Source organism: Haemaphysalis longicornis, unplaced genomic scaffold (genome assembly GCF_048455015.1).
Source record: "Haemaphysalis longicornis isolate Haplotype H1 unplaced genomic scaffold, Haemaphysalis longicornis Haplotype H1 scaffold_9, whole genome shotgun sequence".
Taxonomy (NCBI): domain Eukaryota; kingdom Metazoa; phylum Arthropoda; class Arachnida; order Ixodida; family Ixodidae; genus Haemaphysalis; species Haemaphysalis longicornis.
In genome coordinates, this window is record NW_027526460.1 from 114,831,354 (window position 1) to 114,844,584 (window position 13,231).

At 50.5% G+C, this 13,231-nt stretch overlaps 1 long non-coding RNA gene across 1 annotated transcript in view; it reads left to right on the top strand.

Annotated features, from left to right (window-relative positions):
• Window positions 1-13,231, top strand: part of LOC144152672 (uncharacterized) — a 147,404-nt gene that overhangs the window by 83,389 nt on the left and 50,784 nt on the right. The gene's annotated exons all lie outside the window — the stretch shown is intronic.

Genomic DNA, 13,231 nt, shown 5'->3' on the forward strand with positions numbered 1-13,231 from the left:
CCCTGAAAGCTTGACGGCTGGTGGTTGCGCCCGAGCTCACTTTGATATGGCTGCATTGGACCCAAAATGCTGGGTTTGTGCTGCTTCTGCTCTGCGCGAATGAGTCATCTCCTTGCGTGACATGCAGGGACCGGCCTCAGTACAGCTAACGTACTGTGGCTCAACTCCAATGCCCGTAGCACGGCCGTATTTCCGGTAGCTGCAGTCCGGCTGGAGTCTGACGACCGCATCTCGGCTGTCCTCCGGCGGACGTACTTCGGCCGTACACGGGTGGCTTCGGAATGGCCGGAGCCCTACGGCTGGAACCTGGCCGTATGACCGTAAGCCGGTCGACTGGCCGACGGACACTGGCCGTTGGACAGCCATGGGAGTACGGCCGTATACGGCCAAAAGGCCCACATCTGGACATGGGCCGAACATGGCTGCCGGAAAACGGCCGGACAGAAAATCACCGGCCAAAGTACACCGGCCTGTTTTAGGCCGAACAGTCCTGTGCTGCCTGGGAATCGCCTCCCGAGAGGAATCCTTGCTCCCGTTCCTTTAGCGCTGTCTCGTCGCTGCTCGCTGCCGGCACACTCCCCTCTCGTGCTCCGCGCTCCGCGGGGACCCGCTCGTCGTCGTCTTCTCTTCCACCGCCGGCTTGTTTCCGTCGTCTACTTGCGCGTTGTCGCGGCCGGGGTATGCCAGTCATCACATTCACCCCCCTGCCCGAGAGGTTTGTTTGGAGCAAACAAAACTCGGCACATAATGTTAGCACGGCCGCAACGAGACATATGGCACTGAAGCACGTTCTGTCGTGCCAAACTTTCTAGCACCACGACAAGAGTACTGTCCGAAACAGTCCAAAACAGCCTCTAGCCCAATGAAAGGGAAGCCAACAAAAGAAACAGCGTTTGCCACTCTTTTAAAACCACTCTGTAGACTAAACTGCCTACTTAAAAAGTTGGACAAAGGTGCCCTCTTCCGTCCCTACTCTGTGAGTGGGTGGGAAATGTACAGGTAATTCGGCACGAGCAGTCGGTGGTAGTACAGGAGTTAGAGAAAATGACACACCCGCAACTTCGTTGTTGGGTGCGAGTGGCATCTTGAACCCTGTGAAGGGGTTTCTCTTCTAGGCGCTGGGCAAGAGGTGGACGACCAGATCGATGGGAACACGCCGAAATGCCTCGATCTCCGCCACGATCTCCCGTGGCTACTCGGTGTTTAGGCGCAGTCCTCTGACACATGCGACACAACTTTACGAAGCGTGCGGTGTCAGCTTGCATCCCAGGCCAGTAGAAGTCCTTGCAGACGCGCTCCATGGTTCGCCTGATACCCCTGTGACTGCCCAGGTTTCCTTGATGGGCCTTGTCCAAGACTATGCCTCGTAGTTCCTGGGGGACGACGAGTTGATTTCTTTCTTTTCCGGAGGGAAACTGATTGCGTCGATAAATAACCCCAGCAGTCTTGACGAACTCGATCACCGTTGCGTTGAATGTCCCCTTTCTGCCGACCTCGCCGAAAAACTTTCGGAGAGAAGGGTCTTGCTGCTGTAGCGCACATACGTCAGCAGAGGTGATAGTGCAGGGGCTGTCAGCAACGGCAGGTACCTGCGGCATTGTTCTTGGAGCCTCGCTTTTTGATGCGTAGGCGCAACTGTGGGACTTCGATCCTGCTACAGCTGGCGAAGACGACGGCAGGTTCCGACCGCGCAGGTCTTCTGGGACGCGGACGCTGCCTTCTCCAAGAACCGTGCTTGCTATTACCGGCTTCCTTTCGTGAGACACCTTGCATCTGTTTCTGCAGTCATACTCTGGCGGAGCCTGGCGTCGTTGAGACTTGGTCGGCGCTTCCATCGCAAAGGAATTGGGTCCAGGCAATGAACCTGCTGCTTGGCCCTCGTTCTCAGGCAGGTTTGCGCCAGCTTCAGCCTGGTGTCCGAGATTGCGGGCCCTTAAGCAGAAGGCATTCTTCTAGCTGGGCTAACTGGAATGCGGAGACGTCGACTTCGTCCAACAGTCTGCTGGCCGATGGCCCTGCTTATTACATAACAAGCAGTAAGGCCTCGTCTTAGGATACTCCTGGTCAGAAGGCCTGTCGACTTCAGGCTGCCAGCACCTCTCGTCTTCTCGGCTTCTTTCCAAGTCGGTGAGACCTTGCGCTTCAAGGTAGTGGTCGGCGGTTTCGACTAAGTGGTCCACGTTTTTGTAGCCCCTTTCTTTGAGAAAAATGGCTAGCTTCTCGTGACAGCTGTTCAGGAATTGTTCGGCCACTATTTTGTCTCGGAGCGCGGCGTAGGTCTGCTCCGTTTTGGCCTGCTCCTGCCAATTGTCAAAGTAGCCGAGTAGGCGGCCCGAAAATTGACGGCCTGTCTCCGAATTCTGTGGCTTATACTCCCTTAACAAGCACCTGCAGCCCTCCCCGGTGTACCTGAACCTCTGTAGCAGGGTCTGCTTTAGTTTAGGGTAATCCATGGCATCATCAGAAGACATGCGACCAACGGAACTGAGAGCTTCACCAGTCAAGCACAAGTGTAGGGACAGCGCCCACTTGTCTGAGGGCCACCCTTGACTGGTTGCCACCCTCTCAAAACACTCGATGTAGGCGTCAAGCTCATCTCAATCCTCGTTGAAGGCTGGAATGAACTTGTGACGGCTGTGGACGCCTTGTGCTGCATTAGTCGCAGTGACACTTCTCACGGCGTCCGAACTCGCGTTGGAACCCTGCGACCGCTCCTGAAGTTGTAGCCTCAGTTTTAGCATGACACGTTCACCCTCAATGCGCGCTCTGGTCTTGGACTCTGTCTTCTGTGGTAGTATTGCCGCTTCTTTAGCCGCCTCGCGTTCAGTTGCGCACCGGTCCCTCTCTTTTATGCGTTCCTCGTCAATCCATCCTTTTAGAGCTGGTCCGGACAGTCCTAGCTCCTTCCCAATGGACATCAACTTTTTTAGATCCATCCTCGCTTGCCACACCCACTTGCCTGCTTAGTCGCAAGATAGAATTCGAGCACGCGGTCCTGTCGCGGACGCCAGAAATTGTGACGCCGCGTGTTAAGCAGGCGGGCGTATGGCCCACGGACGAGGATCAACGACCAGGGACGCCATGGGTAGAGAACAACTAAAAAAACATATATTCTTCTGAGGACACACAAACACTGGGGAAAAAAACTGGCGACCTGATCGGCAACAAAAAGCAGCACACGCGCCACGCGGAGGAATGGCTATAACATGGAAGTCCGAACCAAAGTTCGCGCGGAAGGGAAAAACGAGGGGACACGCTCACGTTCCAGTCTATTCGACGCTGGGCGGGATGACGTCGATGGAACGCGTGGAACCTCGGTCGAACGTCGCCTGTTGAGACGTGGTGGTCGCAGGTACAGAATGTCGATGCCCGCGCTAGTTCTTGGCCACTCTAGGCCTCACCCTGAATATTGGCCCAGAACATGCCTCCGGATCTCGCCAGAGGGAACAGGCACCCCGTGTTGCAGCAGAGGGACCCCGGAGCAGCTCCCGGGACGATTCCCGGAGCACGGCGCAAGCACGCTCCTAGCTTGCCCTCCAACCGCCTCCCGAGAGGAATCCTTGCCCCCATTCCTTTAGCGCTGTCTCGTCGCTGCTCGCTGCCGGCACACTCCCCTCTCGTGCTCTGTGCTCCACATGGACCCGCTCGTCGTCATCTTCTCTTCCACCGCCGGCTTATTTCTGTCGTCTGCTTGCGCGATGTCGCGGCCGGGGTAGGCCAGTCATCACACTCACCATGAAGGGGTCACTATTATAACCAGGAAGCATTTTTTGTCCCACCTGAATCCCCTCACCGATATCTTTAATTCGATACTCCACACACACTAGCAGAACCCCAGTGTATTTTAAACCATTGCATGACTCACTGTCACTGTCTCATGATTACGACCAGGATGTATTTGTTATTTGTCCAACGTTATTTTCGCAATCGAAACCTTTATTCGTGACTATGCACACCTATCCCAGGTGGCACAGAAAGTGTGCCCCAAGACCGGCCCGTCTATGGCCGCTTTCTGGCATGTCCGGCCAGCATCCAGGTTCTGGCAGCCATTGATCATGCTTTGAACGGCCAACATTAGGCAACCAGCGCTTCGGCATTTTTCCGTCCGCCCGTGTCCGGACGCACAACTGCAGCTAACCGGCTGCCAGATATTCAGTTCTCTTACGGCTGCCGATGTTGAGAAAAAGAACGGCCGAAGTACGGCCTTAGGGCATCCGTTTTTTCATCGGGAAGCGGTAATCGGCCGAAGCACGGCAAGCGATCGGCCACAGAATATGCGTATTCTTGCGGCAGTTGGTGTTCGAAAGGAGACCGGCCGGAGCGCGGCTGCCGTGCATTCGTTGTTTCAACAGTGAACCGCGCGTCCGGCGGACGTACGGCCCCAGAATATACGTTTTTCATTCGGTTAGCTGTCCTCGGCCGAATTCCGGCAAGCGAATGGCCACAGAATATTTGGCAACCGGCGTTCAAGAGGAGACCGGCCTACGTAAGGTATCTCGTTATACGCCATTTTTTCGGCAAACGGCATACAGCCGAACAACGGCTCGGGCCTGGGCGCCGAGAATTCATGCACAGACGTGTTTGGAAAGAGACGGACCGGATTTTTCCAGGAGGGAGAAAAAGCCGTTAGGGAGCCGAAAGATGGGGACACGTTTTTCATCCGCTCCGTGTTTCTAGGTTTTAAATGAACGAACATCGTTTGTCAAACAGTAATGAGTGTTCTCGGTGAACGGGCAAGGTGCAAGGACTCACTTGACATTAGCAGGGAACCTTTTAGGCCATCGAAATGTCATTTATTGCCACAAGAGGACTGTGCCACATCGACGGGTGAGCTAAGCCTCGCCAGTCATCGCCGCTACCACGCCTCTGCCGCCGGCTTCGTCGACGCATCAGCTCGAGGCTATTCGCCCGCTCAAGAAATGGAGAGCATTGGAGACATCGACCCGCCAGAGATGTCCGATCCGAGATGGAGATGGTTCACCAAAATAACTGGCCTTCAAGGTCGTCGAACAAGCGGCCACCACGCAGGAGCTAAACCGCCACCATGTCAAGGACTCCCCACCAAAGAAAGGCAAGTGCGAGCAAAAGCGCAAGTTATTCTGCTTACAATTAAACTGCGACAAGCAATGTTGCACTATGTTGTTGGTGATAAACGTAGAAGAGACTCGCTCGTGCATTGGTAGGATCAACTTCATGCCCTGCACTATGTTACTTCAGGGGATATTACGACTGCCTATTTAGAAAAAAATTATTTTAAATTTGCGATAACAACATAGCGTTGTCACTGACGAAGCCTAGCTGTTAATTTAGTTCCGATGTTTGAAGGTGAGCTTCGCTACTCTTGGGATATGACTCATTTGGGTAAACATAATCGCCAGCATCCTAGCAAACACGGATTTTGTCAGGATTTTCTTGCTCAACGCAGATTGTTGAGTTCACGCACGAGTTGGCTCTTGCAATAGATAAGCTTAAAGTGGTTGAATGTATATTCTTGGACTGCAAAAAAGCAAATGATGGTGTTGCATATCACCTTCTGCGTAGTACATTTTATCCTATGAACTGAATGAATCGGTTTTTGCATTGTTATTACTATTGGCCCTATAGCTTTGTTCAAAAGTACGTTAACCGGACTATAGCGAATGAAAATGATTCCGTATACCTGCAGATTTATTCGAATTTAATAACACCCTGGTGTGCTTATTCAGAAAAGTTTTTGGATGTTAAACAGTGTGTTAACGGCACCTTTAAAGACAACCTTCATTCCAATTGGATACGTATACCGCAAATTATTCTGCTGTGACCACGGCCGAGGAATATAAATACCTAGGAGTTTATTTAGGGAGTGGTTAGAGGTTAAATAGGCAGGTTCACACCATAAAAGTAACGGCTGCATATGTTTTTGGCTTTCTGAGACGAAATTTCAGTGAACCTCCATCTAACTGAAAAGAACAACCGTATTTCACTTATGTGCGCTCAATCTTGGAGTACGCGTGTGTTTTCGTGGATCCCTATACCAAAGAGCTTGTTGATACGCTCGAAAACATACAGAATATGTCAGAGCGATTCGTATTAGGTAAATGGCACGCTCAACTTGTTATGAGATAAAGTAAAAGTAAACTGAAATGGCAGGACGTGAAAGATCAAAGACGAAACCACAGGTTGAACTTTTTTCGTAATATCTATCATTCGAAAACTGTTGTAGAAGGGGAGAAGTATGTCCAAGCGCCATTCTACATATCGCAAAGTGGGACCGCTAGCTTAAAGCAAATTATTAACTTTCCTTTAAAGGTGACGCCTTGCGCGATTCGTTTTACTTTACATCAATAATGCAGTGTAATTATCTATGACGTATGATTGCATTAACTGTTTATATTGACGATTTTCAGCGCGCTTTGTAGAATTATTTTGTTATTTGGTCTCATATTTAATGCTTAGTGCTATGTATCTCCCTTCTGTAATGCATGCAAAGGCAAGCAGGCATCAAATAAATAAATAAATAAATAAATAAATAAATAAATAGACAGATAAATAAATTAATTAAATAATAAATTAATAAATAAAACAATAAATAAATAAATGAATAAAAATAAATAAACAAACAAATAAATAAATAAATAAATAAATAAACTTCCAGAGGCGCAAGTTTGCCTCCGACGGGTTAAGAACCCTACGCATTCAACCTTGACCAATAAAATAGTTATTGCCCTATTCGTTGCAGTATGCAAGGTTTCCTGTATGCATGCTACCATTGCTATGTTATTGGTTTGAAACAAATTAAGTAACTCTAATTTTACGCCTTTCCTTGCGTGAACACAAAGAGATACAACTGCAGCCACCTGAAGCAGGGCGTCATTCGCGACTCGTCTAGAATTTTTTGAACGTAGTATGACATTAGAAGAAAATTAAGCTCTTTTGTACAATTAAGTGGTGTGGACGTATACTCATGAAAACAACATTAAAATAGAGTGAAAATGAAAGTACCTGTTCGCTCTTTCTTAGGATTAGTCCTGCGTAAGATCATCAGAAAAGTTGATCGAGTAGAAAATGTCTTTGCAAGAAAAATGGGCAAAAACTGGACATACATTTTTGTGAAGGAGTTATAATAAATGCTCCAGAGTGTTTTGTTGAGAACCAAAACGCTTCGTAAAGGCATTCACGCTGGTTTTCTATACATCAAAATTGGTCAAGAAACTGTTATAAAAATAGTTTATGTAGTCATAGCATGAAAGTGTTCCGGAATATTGCCTTAAAGGAAATTGGCTAAAAGCGGCGCAATTTATCTCTCTGAAATTCAACCCACTAAAGTATGCGCCCTCCGCCGCCCCCCCCCCCCCTCTTCTTTCCCCGTTTATTACAGGTAAGCCACCCCGCAGAGGATATCAGGACCTGGACAGTACATCTATTCAAGCTCTACAAAGAACTGAATATTTTCTGTGTTCGGCAGTAAAAGAGGCACAGCAATTAAAGGAACAACAATTTGTGAGCACTGTTAATAAATGAATTTTGTTGTCAACTGAGGCTGGTAATTAAGCAAGGCTGCGCTGAAAGCTTGACGGCTGGTGGTTGCGCGCGAGCTCACTTTGATGTGGCTGCATTGGACCCAAAATGCTGGGTTTGTGCTGCCTCTGCACTGCGCGAATGAGTCATCTGCTTTCGCGACATGCAGTGGCCGGCCTCAGTACAGCTAACGTACAGTGGCTGAACTCCAATGCCCGCAGCACGGCCGTACTTCCGGTAGCTGTAGTCCGGCTGGAGTCCGACGACCGCATCTCGGCTGTCCTCCGGCGGACGTACTTCGGCCGTACACGGGTGGCTTTTGAATGGCTGGAGCCCTACGGCTGGAATCTGGCCGTATGACCGTAAGCCGGTCGACTGGCCGACGGACACTGGCCGTTGGACAGCCATGGGAGTACGGCCGTATACGGCCAAAAGGCCCACATTTGGACATGGGCCAAACATGGCTGCCGGAAAACGGCCGGACAGAAAATCACCGGCCAAAGTACACCGGCCTGTTTTAGGCCGAACAGTCCTGTGCTGCCTGGGATGGGTCATCATTGTGAATTCCAACCCTTACTATGACTCACCATAACTCAGTCATAATTATGACCACGAAGCATTTTTTGTTGGTGCCACATGATGTCCCTTCTCGACACCTTCACTTTGATACCCAATTTGCCCAAGCTGCCCATCACTTGAATTTTAACCCAATCTGGGACTATCCATGACCTCTTCGTTACACGGTTCGCGGTTTTTGATAGATTTTCTTTTTTTTCTTATTTTAGTTTCTGTAATTTTGTTTCAGCAATTATCAACATTTACGCTTTTATATATGTTACAGGTTGGCCTTCCGCGATGTGTACATTTTTGTGGAAATGCAGGCCGTTACACTGTCCTGGCTGGGGGGGGGGAGGTGGATGGGGAGAGGGGAATATTGGGTAAAGAATGCTACTCATTAAAAAGCAAAGGCATATCCATGAACGCCTCGGGCTTCAGAGATTCGCATGGAAACTTCGCTTTGACACAATGTGTATTTTTTAGGATGCTACCAAGGAAGCACGGTGCCGTAACCCTAAAAAGCTTCGATGTGAATGAACTAAGCAGTGAGCGCTCGTCTCTTCGCACAATGTTGTTTGTTTCTCCCCAGGGCCCCAGCACGCTATCGCCTCTGTACCCCCTCTATCATGAACATGAACACGGGGCCTATATGAAGACTTTGATATCCAATATATACGAAAAATTGCTTGCAAGCAGCACTAATCAGCATGGCCAGCAGGTATAGCTGTATTAATTCTGCAACGAAAATTCTTTCCAACCTCACAGGAGTGACGGTATTATGTCATACCAAATGCAAGTTTGATCTCACGAATTTGCACCCGTAATATTTTTACCACGGGTGAATGTTAAATCTGAATGGTAATAAATTCTCAGTTCACCTGAGCCCGGGTAATTCCTATCACGAGGGAGTTGTGAGTCCATTTGAGCACAGAATACATTTTGAGTTTCGAGTACATTTTGAGTTTGAGTACATTTTGTGTTCTAAGTACTTTTTGAGCTTTGAGTCTGAGTAAGTTCTGCGTTTCCCGCTCACTGTGAATTTCAGTTTGAGTTACCGCAGGTGCGCTGCTGAGCAATGAGTCTGAGTTTCAGTGAAAAGGGATTCGAAAATAAATTTGTGAGCAAGTTTGTGTGAGCCGCGCCAACTTCGCCAAGGTATACCTGCATTACACAATGATATGGTTTGCGCGCTGCCTGGGAAATGACTAGCCTGAACACACAATTGATACAATTACGGTGGACTGCCAGCTCAGAGCCTCTTCTTCGGTATGGTGTGGATTCAGCTGCCGTGAGCTGCTGTATTGCACCTTCATATATGGCTGTAGAGCCTCATCTTCCTGTGTTAAGGCTGCTATGACACCTGCTGTTAGTGGCGGCCGTGGCAGGGCCTCAAACATATCTGCGTCACCTGGAGCATGTGACTGTTTTGGTGCAACTTACCCGGCCTGTTCTTGAGGTCGTAGTCGTAGACTGCCAGTTTCAAGCACCATCATGTCATGCGAGGCGAACACATCTACAACAAAGCCTTTTTCGGACCCAGGATCCCAAGCAGAGGTTGATAATCAGTGACGAACGTGACATTGCGTCCTAGGACGCACCTGTGGAAACGGTCAGCCGCGGGCACTACCGCAAGACCTTCTCTGTCTAGCTGTGCATAGTTACGCTCGGCTGCCCCTAGTGCGAAAGTCGCAAATGCTACCGGGGCCTCTCTTCCCAAAGTGTCTTGCTGTACAGTACTGCTCTAACGCCGTACGGTGACGAATCAGAGAAGCTTGTGAGAGGCTTGGTCTCGTCATAGTATGCTAATGCGGTTCTTCTCACAAGGAGCTGTATAAGCTAATCAAAAGCATTCTCGCGCTTTATATGCCATTTCCCCGGAACATCGTTTTGCAGGAGCTTGTAGAGCACTAAAGGGATCATTGCTCTGCCTTCTAGATAACGGTCACAAAAAGCTAACATCCCTAGGAATGACTCCTAGGTTTGCTTGCTTGTCGGTGCGGGAGCTTCGACGATAGCCTTGACCTGGTACTTTGTTGCTGGAATACTTTGACATCGATTCTGTGGCCAAAAAATTTACTTCCGGCACTGCAAAACAACACTTGACCTCGGTTAGTCGAAGGTGTACCTTGACCAGTCTCTGAAGAACTGCTGACAGTCGGTCGTGGTGCTGTGCTTCAGTGGCCCCTTTGGCGACAATGTCGCCGAGGTAAACACAAACACAAGCAAGTCCACACAATCCAGTCTCCATGAACCTTTCGAAAATGGCGTGGGCTGATGATTCACCGACGGCTAGCCGCTTAATCTTGTACAGTCCACTTATTGTGTAATGGTGAGGATATCTGCCTTCGTTGACGCCACCGTAAGCTGTTTTTATGCTTCAGCTATGTCCGGTGTGTTAAAGATCGTTCCACCTCGCAGGCTACTTAACACTTCCTGCGTTCCTGGGAACGGGTTTTTTGCCTTTTTTGTAGTCTCCTTGACAGTGCAGCGATCGTCGCCGCAGCGGCGCAGATAGCCGTGTTTTTCTTGCGTACCAACACAAGAGGGGTAGCCCACTTGGCATGCTGTTTTGGCTCTAGCACCCCTTGATCTTCCAGGCGGTCAAACTCAGCTTCGTGGGCCGAGCGAATTGCGAAGGGCACGGGACGCGCTCTCATAAACTTCGGTTTTGCTTCCTCTTTCAACTCCAGATGTACTGGTACACCAGCAGTATGTATTCCGCAAACACTCCCTGGTACTCCTGTAGAAGCTCGGCAATGCCTAGGTGCTTATTTGACTGATGAATGACACCGATCTGAATGCCTAGCTTGGTGAACCAGTTGCACCCCAGAAACTGCTGCCCGAACCTTTCACCACTATCAGTGGCAGTCAGCACATTTTGTCAGTGAGGCTGACATTTGCTGTTGCTGTTCCAAGCAAAACGCCCAGACCAAGTGCGTAGGTAAATGTCGTTAGGTTGCAGCTTTGACACGTTAGTAGGCCACAAGGTACAAAATGTCTTGTGCTTGACCGTTGTTGAGGCCGCACCTGAGTCCACCTAGAAGGTTGCCGGCTCACCCTGCACCTTGAATGTCAGCGGTATTTTAGGCCGGGTGCCATCTCTGATGGCACCGGCAGAGTTCTGAAAAGTGGAAGAGCTCTGACACCAGCGGAAGAGCTTTGACACCAGCGGAAGTGTCCGTTCAGGTGACATGCTTAGGCGCCGCACCCAACTAGCTGTTGCGCTGACACCGCTTCCCTCCTCCTTACGTCTTCGCTATGCAGCATAGCTTTATGTGCCCACCACCCTCCCCCCCCCTTCGCTTACGGCAGAAGTTGCCCGTTGAAGCCGCGAACTTGCACGTTGTATTCGAGAAGTGTTTGTCGTCGCAGCGCCAGCAGCGTTGTCCTTCCTCGACTTGGCCTTTCTTGTGCACCGTTGCGGCTGCTGCACTGTTGTTTACCTCGTTTACTTCCGTCTGCTCACCCTTCATGCTCTTCTGCTGACGAATCGCACCCTCTGCGCGGACCGCGGCTTGGGAGAAAGTAGATTTTTTTTTCAACAAAGAGCCGCTGTTGGAGCTGTTTGTCGCGGGGGCTGTTACAGAATTGCCGGGTTCGTCACAATAGACCCCCAGCGCCACGGGGATGGTTCCTCTGTAATAGCGGCCGCTCCCTGCCGCGGGGCGTCACAGTCAAAGAAGGAAAAGTTCCAAAGTTTTCGCTAGCGGAGAGCTTGCGTAAAACTACACCGCACTCACTCACTGATTGTCCCTGCATTTGACCCCGCCGCGGAAATATCGCACGAGAGTACACTTCGACCGCCACTAGGTCGCCGGGAACTATGTCGGCTCGGGAACGTTGTCAAGCTCACTGGAGCTTTTTTTCCGAGCCCACTACTCCTTGGAGTGGAAATAAACAAATTGAAATTGAATTGAACAGTCGGTTTGGTCCGGCGTGAGAGTTTGCAGTAGCGCTCAGACAAACTCGGTGTTTGCGCGCCGCAAAGCGTGAGAAGGTGCTCGCGTTTATTCACTACGTCCTGACGTCGTTAGCTTGAAAATAAAATTCGACGCCCAAACCATGAATTACATGACACACCGTTCTCGTCCAATTCTTCAATGTGGCCAGGGTAGTCCGTCGTACGCGCTGTCATTCTCACTCTTGAGTAGATCATGCCGCGACCGGTGCCCCTTGTCGTCGCCAATTGTAGTTGCCGGAGTTCGGCAGTGCGAGGTGACAATGCCGGACTCGTAGACAAGCTTGTAGTGCTTATAGCACGCAAGGAACGTAGTTTATTTACAATTAGCCGGGACTTGACAGGTGTCATCCACGCTTGAGCGCGCGCAGTTTCTCCTGGCCCGCGCAATCTAAGTAACGTAAGTCATTCATTAAAGCGAGCCCCAGCAGATGGCAGCACTTGTCCGCTCTGGGGCTTGACGGGGGGCAGTGCATGACATCCACGACAATACTATGCTTCATTTTTTGTAGCGAAAGCTACACTACGCTACTTCAAGCAGTCTTCCCGGGGTGACGAGTTTTGACCTTCTGAGCTAGAGGTCAACCCACACCTCCTTCCGCAACCACCAGGCACGGGGCAGCGGCCCGATGGCGGGGAGAGACAGGCGGCGGGAGAGAGATAGGCGAGGCGAGCGAGGAAAAGTGCACGGGAACCGTGTCGCCCCCTGGCGGAGAAAGGCGGCAAGACCGCCTCAGCAGCGATAAGCGCGCGCCCCGAAGGGAGGCTGTGTGCCATGGAGAAAGACGTGTGCACAGCCGTGTGCGATGGAGGAAGACGAACATGCAGCTGTGGTCTCTTGTACAGTGGCGAAGCTTAAACAACGCCGTCAGGGGAAAAAAGGTGATGAAAATCTCCCACCTCCCCTCGCGGGAACCTCTGTGTAGATGCGACGCATAGGCGGTTCACGTTGCAGCGTTGGACAGCGGAGGAACGGCGCTGGAACGATGGAGGGCAGCGGCGCAGGCACCGCGTTTTATAGCGCGCATAACGGTGAGGGAACGCGCCGGCGCCAGTGCGACTGCCGCGGCTATGACGCAACACAATCAAACACAATTCATTATTCCAATCGAATCCAAATCCAATCCAAGCCAAGCCCAGCCAATCGAATCGAATCCACTCCAATACCCCTCGCGAGAGAGTGTTCGCTATCGGAGAGGAGAGGGGGTGAGCGGCGGA